The sequence below is a fragment of the Macaca mulatta genome, chromosome 4, assembly GCF_049350105.2.
Source record: "Macaca mulatta isolate MMU2019108-1 chromosome 4, T2T-MMU8v2.0, whole genome shotgun sequence".
NCBI lineage: Eukaryota > Metazoa > Chordata > Mammalia > Primates > Cercopithecidae > Macaca > Macaca mulatta.
The window spans coordinates 2,055,699-2,074,279 of record NC_133409.1 but is presented as its reverse complement, the minus strand read 5'-3'; the positions used below and the strand labels follow the sequence as shown (position 1 = coordinate 2,074,279).

At 54.8% G+C, this 18,581-nt stretch overlaps 1 long non-coding RNA gene across 2 annotated transcripts; it reads right to left on the bottom strand.

Moving 5' to 3' along the window:
* Window positions 1-12,493: 12,493 nt before the first annotated feature.
* Window positions 12,494-18,224, bottom strand: LOC144340244 (uncharacterized). Of its 2 annotated transcripts, XR_013416134.1 has the most exons (3): window positions 17,597-18,224; window positions 14,376-17,271; window positions 12,494-13,666 (listed from the first exon to the last, which is right to left on the bottom strand). It is a non-coding gene; the product is annotated as an uncharacterized LOC144340244 (long non-coding RNA). The 2 variants fall into 2 exon arrangements; XR_013416133.1 differs by having other exon boundaries at window positions 14,376-18,224.
* Between the last annotated feature and the right edge of the window lie 357 nt (window positions 18,225-18,581).

Here is an 18,581-nt window from a genome sequence, read left to right as displayed (position 1 = left end):
CTCTGTCATTCCTTCATTATCAGGAAGAACTGTGAGTCCTGCTATTCTCACTGTGCAGCCCTCAGCTAAGTTTTCTAAAGGGAACATCACAGCATCTTCCCTGATCTTAGCCAGGACAAAAGGTGAAGTCTAGCATGATGACCCGCGTAGCCTGCATCACTGGACGCCCTTCCTTCCTGGTCTCCGGGCACAGGTGCGGGGGTCGTGTGTGTGCGTGCACATCCAGGTTCCTCCGGGCACAGGTGCGGGGCCGTGCACCAAGTGCCCCACAGTTCCTGTGAAGGAGTGCAGTGGCTCTGTAATTTTTGTCCTCAGCTCGGGTTTACCACAGCTTAGGCCTTTGGGGTCATTTTAAAGTAGTAAAGAAGCTTCAGATGTAATCCCAAACCAGGTGGTCCATAAATCATTACTGGGTTCAAAGAATAATTATCGTCAGAAGAATTTATTTGCATATAATTGTAACTGTGCCCTGTGGACACTGTACATGGTTAAATCAACACCAGGAGGGTATTTTGGTTTCTAAGAATTTTAAAAATATAAGGCAGATGGCGCTAATACAGACAAGCAATGAATGAATAAGAATTCATAACAAAGAAGCTCTAATGCAACATATGATTGAATAGGGCAGCTTAGAAGCCTGGAAATTAGGAGGCTCGGTAAGATGAATTGGGTGGTGGTTTCCAAGCCTCCTACCACACTTGGAAGAGACCCCAGGGATCAGGGTGTCTCCAGAACCCAAGCCAGCTCTGCATGTCCGGCGAGTGCCTGCAGCGTGCTGGCACTGAGATAGCATTGTGGGTGGCCAATGGAAGGATACGTTTGATGGAAGGGAGAGAGGAAACGGCCCTAATAAGGAAGGGAAAAACTCTAAGCTGGCTGGAGCTTCCAAGTCGTCCACCTGAGGACTTGGAAAAGCCGATGATCTGAGCTTGCATCCGCAAGGCTGAGGATGAGCAGGAGTGAGGGTAGCAGAGATGAGAGCTTGAGCCAAAGAGTGAGGGGCGTGACCCACCCCTTGCTTGAGCATGGTCTGTGCTGATGATGCACTTCTCACCAACAGCAGGGCACAGTGTGTGGGGCATCCAGTCTGCAATTAGGTTAAAAAGACTGTGGCTTTTGCTTTGGGGACACCCCAGGCTCATGCTATCCCTTGCCCTCTGCCCGTCATGAGAACACTTGGCAGCCCTAGGACAGGGTCACGGGGGAGGACCAGGGCCTGTGGGCAGCCTGGCGAAGGGGCTCAGAAGCAGGTGTTCCCACCCCACAGGAGCCTGCAGGGGCAGGAAAGAGATCTGGGGGGAGAGGAAAATGTTTGCTATTTAAGTTGCGATGCTGGTTTCCTGGGTGTGTACATATGTTAGGCTGATTAAACTCTATACTTCAATTGCATGCTGTTTATTGCAGTTTAGTTATATGCTAATGAGGCTGTAAAAACTGGGGAGGGGGCATTATTCGTGGACAAGAAAACGCTCAGATTAAACAGGCAGTGGGAAGATACGGTGTTCGGGGGAGGTGAGCCCAGGCGTGCAGATGCTGACCATAGACGGCATTTGTTAGGTGATGGAGAAGCTGGCATGTGTTAGACCTGGCAGGGTTTGAAGATCTTCCGTCTGTGTTTGGATGGCCACACTGGCTGCAGGGCTTGGAGACAGTGTTGTTGAGAATTGGCTGAGTGCAAAGGTTAAAATGTAGAGTCACTCTGGGGAGTAGAAAGTTTTGCCCTTTTTGAAGGGTAGAACATGACCTTTGACACACCCACGGTCAGCAGGGAGAAGAGGAATGAGGAGCACAGGAAAACAGGCCAGGGAGTTCACGGATGGAAACGGCATCGCGGGCAACAGCCACGCACAAAGATGGACGAGGACCCAAGAGAGAGCCGGCGCTGCTGTGCACCTGCCCATCAGTTCTCAGTGGAGAGATGCACTGTCCGAGCCTCCGTTTGTGGAAATGCTCCTCTTCCAGCCCGGCAGTTGCTCTGGCTGGGCCTGGTGAGGAATGGCCGTCATCACGGACAGTGGCCTTTCCTAGCCCTGACCCTGCAGAGCGCCTTTGGAGTGCATAGTGGTGGTAGACAGGAAGTCAGCAGATCCATGGCAGGGTCCCATCTTCACGGTGGGTGAGCCGTGTGATGTTTGGGTGAGTCCCTCACGCTCTGTAAGTCTCTCCACTGAGCTGGGCGTGCATGTGGTGCTCTGTGGCAGTGGCACATGGCGACTCCTGCGTGGAGTTCTCGTCTCAGCAGGGGCAATGCCTTGCACCCCAGTTTTCAAGCAGCAGCCTGAGAGTTCTGGGAGGCCTGTCTTTTCCCGTCGGTCTTTCTGTGGGCCCCACCACTCCTGTATTTCAGGCCTCACCAAGTCCTGTTAATCCTATTTCCGAAAAATGCCGGGAAGCTTCTACTCCTGGCCCTGTGGCCTCCACCTTTCTCTGAGCTCTGCAGACTCTTCCTCACATCAGCCCTGGATGACTCCAGGGGCCTTCAAAGGGAGCCCCTGCTTCCTGTTCCCCTCCCCTGTGATCTGCTGCCTGTGTGCTCCCAAGGGGCAGGTTCCTCCATGTGGATGGGACCGTGTTCCTGCTCCCCCGAGACCCACTGCCCATGTGCGCCAAAGGGGCACGTTTTTCCGTGTGAGTGGGATCGTGAGCATCTTTCCTCAGTAGATGTTCTCTTTGCGGTGGAATGCAACCTCGGCTCCCCTGTGGCAGGCAGCTCCCCATGGGCCGGTGCTGGGTTTTGGTCTGTCCGCGTGTGCTCCCCACCCAGAGAAGACTCACAGCTGGCTGCTATTCTCACCCCTGAGGCTTCACAGTGAACATCGACTCACAGGAGGGGACCGCGTGATTCCCACCGCGTGTCCTGCTCCCTCCACGGAGCGTGAGCTTGACTGTGGTATGAAGCACCGTACAGCTGCTTTAACCCTGGGAGAGAAGCATCTTTGTGAGAGCCACTGTGTCCCCAGGAAATGTTGCCCTTCTCCTGTGAAGCAGTCAGTGGACCGGGCCCAGTCCTTAAAGATGCAGAGAACCCAACAGGCCCCTCTTCTGCTCACAGCTTCACCTTATGTTATGCAAAGTCCCCACACCACCAGGGCATGCGGGCACCGGGTCATGGGCACCTGCGTTTTCCACGAGCTTGTGACTTGGGGTGCATTACCTTAGCCCGTTTCCAAGCAGCCCCAGGAGATCCGAGCTTACTGTGTTTGCTCCATGCAGCATGAGGGTGCGTCGTGAGAAGGAGAAACTCGCAGGTGGGTGCAAATGATATGCAGTCACAGAGGAGCCAAGAGCTTCTGGCGGGACTAATGAAAGCACCACGCCTCACCTTCGCCCCAGCCAGGCTCACGCTTCACCTTCGCCCTAGCCAGGCTCACGCCTCACCTTCGCCCCAGCCAGGCTCACGCCTCACCTTAGTCCTGGGCGAGGCTCACGCCTCACCTTCGCCCTAGCCAGGCTCACGCCTCACCTTAGACCTGGGCCAGGCTCACGCCTCACCTTCGTCCTGGGCCAGGCTCACGCCTCACCTTCGCCCTGGCCAGGCTCACGCCTCACCTTCGCCCTGGCCAGGCTCACGCCTCACCTTCGTCCTAGGCCAGGCTCACGCCTCACCTTCGTCCTAGGCCAGGCTCACGCCTCACCTTCGTCCTGGGCCAGGCTCACGCCTCACCTTCTCCTGGCCCAGGCTCACGCCTCACCTTCTCCTGGCCAGGCTCACGCCTCACCTTCGCCCTGGGGCAGGCTCACGCCTCACCTTCGCCCTGGGCCAGGCTCACGCCTCACCTTCGCCCTGGGCCAGGCTCACGCCTCACCTTTGCCCTGGGCCAGGCTCACGCCTCACCTTTGCCCTGGGCTAGGCTGCTGTGCCGAAAGCTGTTTCTTCATCAGGTGGGTTTGGGGACAGACATACTAAAAATGGATCTTGAAAGAGGCACAGATGGCTTCTTGCAGTTTTTTGGGTACAAACAGATCGGTTTTTCCTCAAAGAAGATGAGTGACTACCTTGTCAGTGTCATGGTGCAAAGATGAATAAGCACCTGCGGCTGGCAAAGCTCCCAGTGACAGGGGACGACCTCACAAATGCGTAGGGAAATGTGCAGAAGAGGGTTTCATATGCAGGAGAGAAGTAGCTGGGGGATAGGTGGGCATTCATTTTTCATTTACTCATCTCTGGGGCCTGTGAGGTGACTCGCGTCTGCAATCCCAGTACTTTCAGAGGCCAAGGTGGGAGGATTGCTTAAGGCCAGGGGTTCAAGACCAGCCTGGGCAACATAGCAAGACCCCATCTCTACAAAAAAATTAAAAATTAACCATGTGTGGTGGCGTGTATCTGTAGTCCCAGCTACTCGGCTGGCTGAAGTGGGAGAATGGCTTGAGCCCAGGAGGTCAAGGCTGCAGTGAGCTATGATCCTGCCACTGCACTTCAGCCTGGACCACAGAGCAAGATCCTGTCTCTAAAAAATCACCATCATCATAAAATGAATCTCCTACTATCCATCCTTCTTTCTGAACTATGTCTGGTCAGTTTCCTCCCAGGGTCTCCTGCTCCTGGCTGTAGCTTGGTGTAAGCATTAAAGAAAGAGGAAAGAATCACAAAAAGTGGCTCAACAGTCCAAGACAAGTTTATTTTGGAGAATAATCCTGAGAAGGCCTTCTGGCTGATCTCGGTCAGGAGCGTTCTCTCTTACAGACTAAGAATACTTAAGGGTTTAGGAAGCAGGGGGCTTATCACAGGCTTGAATGTTTCTGTGTGAGGGAAAGTTTATTGTGGGGTTGGGATGCCTCTAGTCAGAGGGGAGTTTATCTTAGTGTTGCAATGTTTCTGGTTATGCTGACATTAGCTGTTAGGCTGATGTTTGGGGGCAGATTTAGGTGTTTTTTTAGTCAAGAGGAACTTAAAATGGCAGTGTGTGTCCGGGATGGCAATGCCCTGCTCCTGCTGTAGCTTGGAGGGCAGTGGCTGCAGTGCCTGCCCTCCTCCAACAGAACACGGGCACCAGGAGCTCATTCTGCAGATTCTTTTTGTCACCACCTGTATGGTCTCGGTGGTCACAGCCCAGGTTCAGCAGCAAGGTGCTGTCCCTGTTCTTTTAATTTCGAGCAAGCATATGAGGACAGAGTGCCTGGCAGATGCCCATCCCCCATGGGCACCGCCCTGGGACTGTCACCATGAGACCCACCCTGGGCATCAGCTCTGGCTCTCGGCTCCAGGGTCCTCCCTTGCCCAGCCCTCCCCTCTATTGCATGACCAGGAAAACCCTCACTTTGGGGACAACCAAGAACCCTAATACAGGACCACAAGGTTAACCGTTTGGACGAGGAAGAGCTGGGACTTTAGGATCAATGACTGCCAGGACCTGTCCTAAAGGGAGAGTGGAGTCTGTGGAGGAGCCTGAGGTGGCCCCAGGGACTCAGGAACCTGCAGCTGAGAGCCAGAAAGCACAGCTCACACAGGTAACCTTGGGACCTGCACAGTCAGCAGGGAGAGGGCTGAGCATCCTGGGGCACACTCCGTTTTAGAGGCCCCAAGTTTGTTCTGTTTTCTGTTGAGCCAGAAAGAGGAGATTGTGTTGCAGTCCCTTGGTGGGTTTCAGGCCTGTTTCTGAGTTACTGATTTCTGTGCCAAATGAGTCTCCTTGCTTGCCTGTCAAAGGCAGACCTTGTCCGCTGGTCTGTTCTCTCTTTTTTTTTTCTTTTTAGCCTCTGGGGAATTCTCCCCATAAATCATGTTTCCCTGCTACTGAGCAGTTGAAATGAGAAACCATAGCTGGCGCTGCACCTGCAGAGTAGCCAAGGGCACCTGGCCAGGGCGTCAGCCACAGCGTCAGTGGTGGAGCTGGCCCAGCAATGCTGCCCTCCCTGGCAATTCCTCTGTCTACCTCTTTCTGTCGAAGCCCCTCTGTCTTCCCCACTGCTCTCACAGCCTTCTCTGGACCTGGGCTGCACGCTGTCTCCTCCCTGCCCATTTCCTCTTCTCCCTTCCAAGCATCCCAAGGTTAACGGTGTGGGGCCACCATATGGGTCTCAGGAACCATGGCCAGTCCAGGCGAGAGGCTTCCAGAGGCGGAAAGGCTGTGGCTGTGGCAGTGTGTGTGCCCCTGGGTGCAGGCTCCCCCAGCATGTCCCCATCCCACACAGACCCTGTCCCACACAGCCTCGTCAGGATGAACTGTGTCTCAAGGGACTGGTTTTCCTAGGGCGGAAGATGCCATCAGTGAGAGGTAGAAGGAGGCTGGGCTGTGGCCTGGCTGTGCTGGTCAGTTGGTTCCTGGGCCCAGGGGGAGTGCTTGGCAAGTCATCGGGCTCTTGCCCTCCTTATGGGAAGATATTTAGGGGAGGGAAGAGCACACCTAAAAACAGACACGTCATTAGCCCCAGATCTCCCTGGTGAGCACTTCTGTGGTAACCCAGATCCCCCAACACAACCTGTCTGTCACAGACATACATTCCGAAAAGAAGCACCTGGTCTAGACCCTGGATCACTCAACAGAAAACAGTGTCATGAGCTCTGCACCTTCCAACAAGAAGCATCTCCCATAGCCCTGGATCCATCAAGAGACCGTCATTAGCCCTGGATATCCCAGAAGGAACCCAAGGTCTTCTAGCAAGAAACACCTACATAGCCCTAAGTCCCTGAACAAGAAATGTCTGTCATGAGCCCTGAAAGCCAAGAAGAAACACCTCAGGCCCCTGGGTCCCCCAGTGAGAAACGCCTGTCACAGCCCTGGCTCCCCCGAGGAAGAAAATGCCTGTTCTTAGCTGCTGGATCAGAGGGTAGTTTTGGCAAATGCTGCTCCATGGGTCCCGGGCCTCCTGGTGCCTGCAGAGGCAGGAGGGCCAGTTCCCACAGCCGCGCCCAGTTTATTGCTCCCAGCCATGTGCAGCCTCACCCAGATGGCTGCCAGGATGCGCGCGGCGCAGCCCGGGGCCGTCCCTCTGATCCGGAGCCTGGGTGGTCAGTGGGTTTCCCAGGCAGTGCCATGGCCTGGGGCCAGGACGGAGCTGTGAGGGGCAGGCTCGCTGGGCTACGGAGGGAGCGGCCAGCACGGGGGCAGGCTCAGGTCTGAAGCGTAGGCACCCATGCATGGCTGCTGGGGCACCAGCAGCCCTGACGTCTGTGCTGTGGGGGTGCGAGCACTGGCTTGAGGCAGGGCCTGGGGCGGTGGCGCTGGAACCCATGTGGTAGGGCCTGAAAGCACTCAGAGCAGCTCCTAAGTAGCAGCAACTTTGATTCCAGGTCATCCCTGCTTGGCCAGCCGCTGGGGCACAGGAGCTTGCAGGCTGCAGTCCTCGGGCACAGGGCCGTGGCAGTGGGCCGTTTAGGGACCGCCAGACACCCTGGGGGCTGGTGACAGGGGACTTGCCTCACTGCTCACCACGGAGCCCCAGCAACCCCAGGAGCATGCATCCTTGGCCCCAGTTCTGAACTGGGCTTGCGCAGCGGAGGGGCGAGGGCTGGCCTGTGCTCCCCACACCCGTGGAAGTAATCTCGCGAGTGCCTGCCTGCCCAGAGGTACATCTGTCCTGGGGCCTGGAGCCCCGGGAGCCCTGCATACGTGTCCGCAGGGTGCCGTTGACCCCGGCACATGCCCTGGGTTGCTGTAGGGGCTGAGCCTCCTTGATTTTCAGACTGCGTCTGAATAGAATGGGCCATCCCAGGACGAGTCACCTAGACTGCTTGCCTGCCCCTCAGGACCCAACCTCCAGGCCAGGATCCTGGTCTCTGTCCACTCTGACAGCCTTGTCCACCCAGCCTTTGTGCCTGGGCTCAGGGCACTCCCAGATCCTGACATTCCCACTGCACCGGGGACCTTGCCCTCCCTAGACTAGGGCTCCTTGGCTTTTCCTTGGGCCCCGCCATGTCTCTCCACCGTGTCTCTCTCCACTGTCTCTCTGCTGTGCTTCCATCGTGCCCGCAGCACCTTTGAATCATTGATTTGGTGCAGCTTGAAGCCTCCCGGGACACTGGAGCCCCTGCCTGCTCCTGAGGGATGACAGACCTCACTGGCTTCCTGCAGAGCTCAGCACCCGGGTCCTGGTTATCACTGGCCTTGGTTGAGACCCCTTGTCTAGGTCATGATTTCTTTCGAGGTTTAGTGCAACCATGTGTCAGCGCCGAGGAAAATGATGATCAGATAGTGAATGAGACAAGGACGCAACCATGAAGACGAAGGCAACGTTTGCGGGACTCAGGGCTCCATGTCACATATGCCACGTCTCACCTCATCTACCCCCAGAAGAGCTCAGCCTGGAGGGAAGTGCCTTGGATTCACTGGCCTTGTAGGTGGGTAATAGCCCTAGTGTTGCTTGGAGCCCCCAGGTACCTCGGCCTTGGTCTGGGTCACCCAGGAACCCAATGGGTGCTCTCCCCTGCCCACTGCCTTCCCTGCCCCAAACAGACTTTCTTCAAGCGATTGCTGGGCCATGTCCTAGGTCTGGGGCGTTCTGTGAAGCAACTGCTTATCTCAGAGACTCCGCATAGCACCGCTGTGAAGTGAGGTCTCCCTTGTCAAGGTTTACAGATAAGCACCTAGTCCAGGGGCCCACGGTCTGACCTAGGCAGTGGGGGGAGGCTAAGATCCTCAGGGAAGACTGTACCGACACACAACCAGCTCTCCCCACTCCATTCCCAGACCCTGAGCTGCAGAAGGGGTGCTCTGGGCCTTCTCCCCACTGTCTTTGGCACGTAGCTTGTTTTATGTGGAAATGAGAGAATGACCTGAAAGTGCTGCCCGCAGGTCAGTGGGCGCCACGGGAAAGGGCTGCCTCCACCCTGGGCTGTGGGCGTCCGTCCTCAAAGCTTATTTCAATAAGAAAGAAAGATTAATGCAGGGTGTCCTGCCCTCTGGAAAAAAATTGCTGTTTTTAATTATGAGACAATGAGTACGTGCATTTGGAGAAGAACACAGTGCCCGGGGCCTTCTGAGGATAATTAGCTTCTGGTGACCACACGCAAGCCTCTGGGCCCATGGAAAACACTCCACCACTGGACTTGCATCTTAGGCCTTAGAGAAGCACAGTGGGGAAGACAGGTGAGCAATCCAAGTCTGCACACTCGGGGGCTGCACTCACCAGTGACCCTGGGACAGCGGGAGCAGGTGCCTCACCCATCCAGGCTGGGGCCAGGGGGACAGTGCCGTTCTGGACACAACTGTGTGTGCAGCAGGTGAGGTCACTGTTCCCAAACATCAGAGCAATCTCAGGCAGCAGGGGGCCAGACACAAGCACAAGAGACCAGGGCTCCGGCTGTGGCCCATGGCAGGCTGCCTGCGCCCATGTCACTGTGGAGGGTGGGTGTGCCCATGTCACTGTGGAGAGTGGCTGTGCCCATGTCACTGTGGAGGGTGGGTGCGCCCATGTCATTGTGGAGAGTGGATGTGCCCATGTCACTGCGGAGGGTGTGTGTGCCCATGTCACTGAGGAGGGTGTGTGTGCCCATGTCACTGTGGAGGGTGTGTGTGACCATGTCACTGCGGAGGGTGGCTGCACCTATGTCACTGTGGAGGGTGGCTGTGCCCATGTCACTGTGGAGGGTGTGTGTGCCCATGTCACTGCAGAGGGTGGGTGTGCCCATGTCACTGAGGAGGGTGTGTGTGCCCATGTCACTGCGGAGGGTGGCTGTGCCCATGTCACTGCGGAGGGTGGGTGTGCCCATGTCACTGTGGAGGGTGTGTGTGCCCATGTCACTGTGGAGGGTGGGTGTGCCCATGTCACTGTGGAGCGTGTGTGTGCCCATGTCACTGAGGAGGGTGTGTGTGCCCATGTCACTGCGGAGGGTGTGTGTGCCCATGTCACTGCGGAGGGTGGCTGCGCCCATGTCACTGTGGAGGGTGGGTGTGCCCATGTCACTGCGGAGGGTGTGTGTGCCCATGTCACTGCGGAGGGTGGCTGTGCCCATGTCACTGCGGAGGGTGGGTGTGCCCATGTCACTGTGGAGGGTGTGTGTGCCCATGTCACTGTGGAGGGTGGGTGTGCCCATGTCACTGTGGAGCGTGTGTGTGCCCATGTCACTGAGGAGGGTGTGTGTGCCCATGTCACTGCGGAGGGTGTGTGTGCCCATGTCACTGCGGAGGGTGGCTGCGCCCATGTCACTGTGGAGGGTGTGTGTGCCCATGTCACTGCGGAGGGTGTGTGTGCCCATGTCACTGTGGAGGGTGGGTGTGCCCATGTCACTGTGGAGGGTGGGTGTGCCCATGAGACTCCAGAGAGTCGATGCACCCGGTGTGACTGCCAAGAATGTGTGCCCATGTGCCTGTGTATAGTGGGTGTGACCATGTTACTGTTCAGAGTAACTGCGTCCAGTAGGAAGGTATAGGATGGCTGTGCCCATGTCACTGTGAGGAGTAGATATGACCACATAACAAGTGTTACTGTATAGAATGGGTGTGCACCCATGTGGGTGTGTGAGTGTGCACAGTACCACTGTGTGGAGTGGGTGTGCTACCACGAGGGTGTGCACAGTGTCACTTGTGATGGGCGTGCTACCATGATGGTGCGCGTGGTGTCGCTGTGTGCTGCCATGAGGGTGTGCACAGTGTCACTGTGTTTGGTGGGTGCACTACCATGAGGATGTGCACGGTGCCACTGCATGTGGTAGGTGTGCTACCATGAGGGTGCGCACAGTGTGCGCCAGTGTGTGCCACCATGAGGGTGTGCGTGGTGTCACTGTGTGCTGCCATGAGGGTGTGCACGGTGTCACTGTGCTGGGTGCACTACCATGAGGGCATGCACAGTGTCGCTGTGTGGTAGGTGTGCTACCATGAGGGTGTGCGTGACGTCACTGTGCGTTGTGGGTGTGCTACCATGAGGATGCGCACAGTGTCACTGTGTGTCGTGTGCTACCATGAGGGTGTCCACAGTGTCTGTGTGTTGTGGGTGTGCTACCATGAGGGTGTGCACAGTGTCACTGTGTGGGGTGCACACCCTCCTCTTTTGCATGCGTATTTTCCCTTGTCCTTTTATCACTGTTGTCCGTGTTTTCACCCCAGGAGGTTTATGTGGAGTGCTCCACATCTACACAGCCTGTTTACCCAGAGTGTGGGATCGCCCACTGTGTGGACACTGAAGGGGTCTTAGCCAGCCAAGTGGGTGAAGTGGACTCTTATGTGGTTGTGCAACACCTCCCACCGTTTCTCCTCGACATCTGTGCGCTCTCTGGACAACTTTTCTTTGTTCTATTGCACCTGTATGTCTTGTTCTTATTTTCAAGGCATGGAACGCTGGCGCCTGGCTGTTTTGAAATGGTTTTGTCTGCTACTTAAATTGTCTTTAACGAATTCACTGTCCATGGTTAAATATTGAGTCACAGCCGAGGAAACACTTCCTCCTCCCAGTTACCTTTCCATATTGGTCAGGTCAAGGAGAAAATCTGTCTCTGTTGAGATGTGGTTTATCTGCTTCACAGCGTTTAACAGAGGGATGACTGTGGCCATCACATCCTACTAATGATTTGCAACTGTTTTTATAGATTTACTTTCTATTAGTGAAAATGTCTGTTGAACCTTCTTGTTTGTTATGCTATAAAGGTAATGCTTTATGTGCATTATTCGTGTGTAACAATGTACTGTGAGATTAAAACTGAATGTACATCATCTCACAGGAGATGGGACAGATGTGACGGCGTCATGTTTGCATGTGGACAAGGCATTCCTGCAAGTCTCGGGTGTCTGGGCTGGTCTGCTCGGCCGTCTCTGAGGACGCACTGTTCCACCCACTCCCTTCATCCACCTCTTGCCCTGCAAGCCTCTGCCAGCACAGGGGGCTTCTCTTGGTCTTCTCGAGGATGTAAGGGATGTCACCAGTCACCATCCCCTGTAGTGCTATGGCCCTGGGTGCCAGGGTGGGGAGTAGGAAGTCGAAACAGAAGATGATGACAAGAGGAACAGTCATGGTGGTATCTGAAGACATCCATCTGGCAACTTTGCTCAACACCAGCAGGCAGAAACCTTGGCTGCTGTCAAAGCACAAAAACAAACGACTCTGGAACCAAAGGCTTGCTATTGGGAAAATCTGTGGTGGATAGGGCCCTGTAGCTCTTGAAGGACAGAAGGAGCCCAGGTCTCTGCCTGACTCCTCTCCCACATCGAGGATTCTGGACCTGGGGTGGGGGAAGGAGGACAAGCTGGGGAGCATCCGGTGACTCAGAAAGGAGCCAGAGCCGAGGGGCAGCACCCAAGGCCACGCCTGCCCCTCAGTCGAGGTTGCAAGCATTCTGCAGACCTGGGGCCTGCAGTTCCCCAGCACCTGTGCCTATCACTTAGGAGAAGCCGGTCTCAGTCCCCATGGGATTGCCCTAAACATGTGGTCGTCCTGGAGCTGACATTTCTGAGGTATGTGCTCAGAGACTCTTCAGCCTCCTTTGGTGCCCACGGGGCCCGCCCAGACAGCATGCTTCTCTTCAGGGCAGGGTGGATGCCTGGTCGGCCCCCAGCCTTCCGTGTACGTGAGCAGAGGCACCGCTTTCCAGGCCCACGGGAAGAGAGAGCACAATAGACTCAGCTGTCACTCACGTGCCGCTTTTATCTAGTTGGGTTTTACTGCAAATACCCTCTCATGGACCCCGGGTTCTCACATGCACACAGGAGGGTACACACTCTGCCCCTGGGTTGTCGCATGGACACAGGAGGGTGTACACTCTGCCCCCAGGTTCACACATGCACACAGAAGGGTGCACACTCCAGATTGCAGTGACGTTCTGCACCCAACACATATTTTTGAGCATCTTCATGCTGGGATCCTTTTCTGGGTCACTTTCATAAACACCTTTTCCTAGGACTAGCAGAGCCTATCCATCAACCCTGGGCCATTTCCCTTCCTTCCTGCTTGGCACCCTTCATTCCAGCCTGGATGTGCATGTAAATAATTTTAAGCTAAAAGAGAACAGTGAGTTGTGCCCGTGCACCCTCCACAGCTCAGTCGACAGCGAGAGGGCCGTGTGGTCTTTAGGGGGATCTCAGAGCCCATCCGATGTCATCAGAAGCTCCGCAGTGAAAGACCTTCCTGCAGGGCCCAGAGACCGGAGCCTTCCAGGAGTCCATGCTCAGTGCGGCTTCAGTACCCAAAACCTGTCCCCGGGAGGCCCTGCTGCCACAGAGGGAGGACAGGTCCCCAGCTGAAGACAGCAGCACCTCTACTCAGGGGGGCCTCCCTGCTTCTCCACTGGCTCCACTGACAAGGGGAATATCCACTTTGCCCTGCACAACCCCATGCTCTGAAAAATAGGGCATGGTGCCGGGAAGCCAGCCGTGCCCCAGCGTGATTTTTATCTAGCGGAGGAAGTGAATAAGCAAGTGTGAATTATGGTGCCAAGTGAGAAAGTGCCCACAGTGATGCCTGAACCAGGTGCTATGGAAACGGGAGGAAGAACCGGTGGGCACAGGGGTCGGGAGGCAGTCTCAGTGGTCTCTTCCCTCCTTCTCCCTGGTCATGCTTCTTCCCTAGGGGACCTTATCCTTTTCCTTTCACTGTGCTGATTGCATGAGCAAATGTTTCCTTCAGAAAAGGAAGACACCGGCTGTGGTGTTCGGGGTGTGGTGGTGCCGGGCAGGGAACATGTCAGCTTCTGAATCGGCCAATGACTTCATCTCAGCTCATCCCTGCCGTGGACTCAGGGCTCAGGAGTCAGGAGCGAGGTGCCTTCGGGTGGTGGTTACGGTAAATCGGCTGCCACGTCCTCCAGCATGCAGATAAGAAGCATCTGATTAACACGAGTGTGACTAGGACCTCCCAGGTCTCCTCCCTCTCTCCCTCCTCCTTTCTTTCATTCAGTCAACGTTTTAAAAATTCATACTATGGGTCCGGCACGGTGGCTGACGCCTTCAATCCCAGCACTTTGGGAGGCCGAGGTAGATCATAAGGTCAGGAGATCGAGACCATCCTGGCTAACATGGTGAAACCCCTTCTCTTCTAAATATACAAAAAATTAGCCAGGCATGGTGGCAGGCCCCTGTAGACCCAGCTACTCGAGAGGCTGAGGCAGGAGAATGGCGTGAACCTGGGAGGTGGAGCTTGCAGTGAGCAGAGATCGTGCCACTGCACTCTGGGCAACAGAGCGAGACTCTGTGTCCAAAAAAAAAAAAAATCCATACTATGTGACAGGCTTTGTTGCAGGGCTCAGTGATCAGCAAGAAAGATGAACTGGAAGGTGTGCCCGGCCTCTCAGGCTCCCTGGGTGCAGGGAGGCAGGCACGTGCCCGGTGATTCCAGCCAGACTGAGTGACAGACTGTACACACCAGGCGGGAGGTGACACCACGGTGTGCTCTGAAGAGCCTGGGGCCGAGAGAAGAAGGGCCAGAGGGTTTCAGAAAGAAGACTAGAAGGATGTGCAATGTGCAAGGAATGGGGTGAATGAAATACTGGAGTTAGAGATGTGGACTCGCACCTTTCCTTGTAGGAGTCATTCTGTTCAGGCGGCTGATGGAGGTTGGCAGAGGAGGCGGCCAGGGTTGGGAGACCTGAGTGTCTGGACTTCCTGGCTTGGGAAACCACAGGGCGGTTTCAGCAGAGGTGAAACATGAGAGTCTGCATTTTAGCGAGCTTAATGTGGAACAGGACCCAATCAGAAGGGGCAGCCAACACAGGGAGCAGTGCCTTACCTGTCGCAGCTACGCCCCAGCCATACCTGCCACAGGGCACCCCAAATGGAGCTCGTTGTGGATGGGACTTGGGTGTTATAAGCAGGGGCATTTGGGGCTTCCCGGTGCCTGCAGCATGAAGGCACCTTCTTTGAACCTGTAACACATCCCCCGCCCCCCGTGGAGATCCGGCCTCCACAGCAGGGTCCATGAGAGTCCCGAGTGCCCGGCCCTGGCCCAGCTGCACCCAGAGCGCCCTAACAGAAGTGGGAACTCAGTGAATAGTCACTCGATAAATAACTGTGTGTCTGACATAACCCTGTTCTTCACGTTCATAGAGCTGAGATGGCGGAGGAAAAACCTGGCATAGAGTAATTATAGTTGAATACACAAAGTAGCTTTCCCTCCAGGAACTCCCTTGCCTTACTCTTACTATTAAAGGATTAATCCACTCCTACTTATTAAAAGTACTTTTTTGAGAGGTATCAAGTTTTGGTTAATTAATGGAAACTTAAATTTAGGAAGAATAAGTAAACTTCTTTGTGAAATAGTATTTCCATCGAACTACTGCTAGATCGCCTTGGCAGGTGGGTCTTTAGGAAAAACCATGTGAAAGAAAACCCTATGAAACCTCACAGGTCAGGCGGCCCCGAGCACCTCTGAGCAGGTGTGTGGCAGCGGGACCCGCCACTCCCACTCTGTGCCCCTGAGCTCCCCGTGGGCGGCGACCCCAGAGCATCTCTGAGCAGGTGGGTGGCAGTGGGACCGCCACTCCCACTCTTAGCCCCTGGGATCCCCGTGGGAATGAAGGGAGGGTGGTTGTGTGGCGTGTGGCCCGTTGGCCCAGAAAGTGGCCCCTGCGAGTCGGGATTGCAGAACACACAGCTGGGCAGCCTGCCCTGAGCCTTCCACTATTCTCGTTGTTCATCAGATCTAAACATGTCAAAACAAGGCCTCCTGGCTGCCTCTTACTCACAAGGAAGTGACTGACATACTTTCCAGATCGCAAATGATGCACGTGCTTCCCCGTGTCTTCATGTGTGCAGCATGCGGAAGGCAGCTGGGCTTGGACGGCAGCTCTGTGCTGCAGCGTGGGCTGTGGGAGCAAGTGGCTCTGGATGGGAATGTCCCGCGTGTTGGCTCCTCCGCTGTTTCCTGTGGGCCCGGGGCTGCCCTGCCAGGGTTCTGAGGTCACTGGTGTCACACCATCAGCCTCCGAGTCAGGGCCTCCGTGGGAACGCTCAGCACCACGCTGGGCTCCAAGACGTGACTGCATAGACTCTGGCTCACACTACACATGGAACTAGAGTTTAGTCATCTTAAACTGCCAAACGCACAAACTGCCAAACTGTCAACCTAGTAAAGAAGCCCCTTGGGGAGGCGGCGATCTCTGGGTACAAGCAGAGCCTAGATGCGTTCTCAGCCGGAGGGCACGCAGGTGCACAAAGACTCCTGGGGTCCAGGCAGAGGATAAGTGTCACCTTTACAGACGCCATGGCAGGCTCCTGGGATAATTTAAACACCAGCAAGGACGGTAGCTACCAGGATTAAACATGCGGAAATGTTGAGATTGGTGGGTTCACAATATACTAAAATTATAATTGATACCTTTTGATCACTGCTATGTGATAATCTGAACAAGTCAATATTGACAAAGCACCATTAATAAATATAATTAATGCAAATAGGTGATTGTAAAACATAAATGTGTTAGAAGGGACTTCTGTAAGTAATTTATCCTATAAAAGAAATCTTCAAATCACATACACACACATATATATGGTTATTCTTGCAGGATGACAGTGAATCAAATTTTTTTAAAAAACAGGTAAATAAAGAAACAGCATCTAACACTAATCTGGTCTGTTTTAGATGAACTGTACCAGTAATAAGGTACAAATGAGGGAAAGCATCTCTTTAGATGTCTTCCGGCTGCTAAGCGGGGAACGATGGCATGAGAATACTGCCCTTTTGCAGCTCCTAATCAATGAATCAAAGCAATGTCATCAGTGGCAGATTATACCCCACAAAAAGGTAGACCCGCAAGCCAGGGTGAATGATCAAACCTGGATCTGACACAGCGTCCAGAGGCAGCTACCAGCTACAGGAAGCACCGGCTGCAGAGTGCTGGACGGAATGACGCCCAGACCCAGCCAGCACAGTCCCCGGGGTGGGAGGTTCTGCAGGACAGACGGCTGTTTCCTCGGCAGGTAAATCACACGGAAAGGGGGAGACGGAAGAACCCCAGCATCCCACCGCGGGGTCCAGACGCACACGGACTGTGATTCCAACACGCTGCAGTTAATGGTGGGTGCTCACAAGTAACAATGGCCTGTGAAACCTCACTGTGAATTTGACGGTTTGATTGATTGGATGAAATGATTGATAACTTTTTAAACATGTCAATGGGATTGTGGCTATGGTTTGCTAAATAGAGCGTATCTTTTTAGACATGTAGGGGGTTATCTATGGAAAAACTAATGGTTATCTATGGAAAAACTAATGTGAGGTGTGGGACTTACCTAGTGTAACGGGAGAGCTGGGGACTTTCTCTTCGCTGAGCCTTACTTTCCGGGTGTCCTCAGAAAGGCTGTGTCTTTAGTCCGGCAGGCGATATTCTACATACATTCTGAGCCCCTTTCCTGGATTGGTGCTTGCTGGAACCAGATGGGTTCACTATACTATGCTTCCTATTTAAAAGTTCTGAAATGCAATAGAAAAAAGTAGGAGAATATGTTTGTAACTGGGAGGTGGACAAACTTCCTTAGCAATGCAAGAAACTCTGAAGCCCCCAAATAACAAAACTTTTCTATGACAAGATCTGCCATAAAGAAAAGGGAAGGGGAGCCTGGAAGAAGATATTCATAGCATACAATCCAAGATAGCCGCCCACACGGCATGGAAGCCCACAAAATGGAAAGATGAGGAGACTTGGGACTCAGGGGAAATACGAATACAACAACTCAAATGGCCAGCCTCACTTGTCCTGGGAAACGCCCAGTTAGAAAGGCAGTAGAATGCATCTCACCCATGAGACTGGCCTTAGGGAGCAGGGTGGACGGGGTGCTGGCACTCTGATGGTGAAGCAGAAGCTGGTAACGTCTTTCAGAAGGAAACACAGCCACATTGATTCACGTGGAAATGCACTCATTCTAACTGAACAATTCAGTTCCCAGGAATCAGCTCTAAAAGCCTCTTGCCCACTGACAGCTTCATATTGTGCAAGCTCGGTACTCTGCGGTTTCCATTTGTGGTGTTTGGAGCTGCATCAGCTTTGCTCACTCAGAACTGGATTTCCCCAAATGCTCTTCCCTGCCTTGTTCTGAGCAGTGGGAGCCACACAAGACGTTTAACATTTGAGGAGATTGGGAAGCAGAAGTGAGGCAGCCCCCACACACCCAAAGCAAGCAGCTCCCGCAAACGCACTTGCCCCGCTGCGGTGGGCAGCAGGACAGTCCCCACAGGACCCTCAGCCAGCAGCCACGGGGGCTTCCCACAGGACCCATGTCACTGAGCCTGGAGGGGCTCAGCGTCCTCACTGCTCACTGAGGCTGGAGGGGCTCAGCGTCCTCACTGCTCACTGAATCTGGAGGGGCTCAGGGTCCTCACTGCTCACTGAGCCTGGAGGGGCTCAGCGTCCTCACTGCTCACTGAGGCTGGAGGGGCTCAGCGTCCTCACTGCTCACTGAATCTGGAGGGGCTCAGGGTCCTCACTGCTCACTGAGGCTGGAGGGGCTCAGCGTCCTCACTGCTCACTGAATCTGGAGGGGCTCAGGGTCCTCACTGCTCACTGAGGCTGGAGGGGCTCAGCATCCTCACTGCTCACTGAGCCTGGAGGGGCTCAGCGTCCTCACTGCTCACTGAGGCTGGAGGGGCTCAGGGTCCTCACTGCTCACTGAGGCTGGAGGGGCTCAGGGTCCTCACTGTTCACTGAGGCTGGAGGGGCTCAGGGTCCTCACTGCTCACTGAGGCTGGAGGGGCTCAGGGTCCTCACTGCGGAGGCTTCCTGCAGG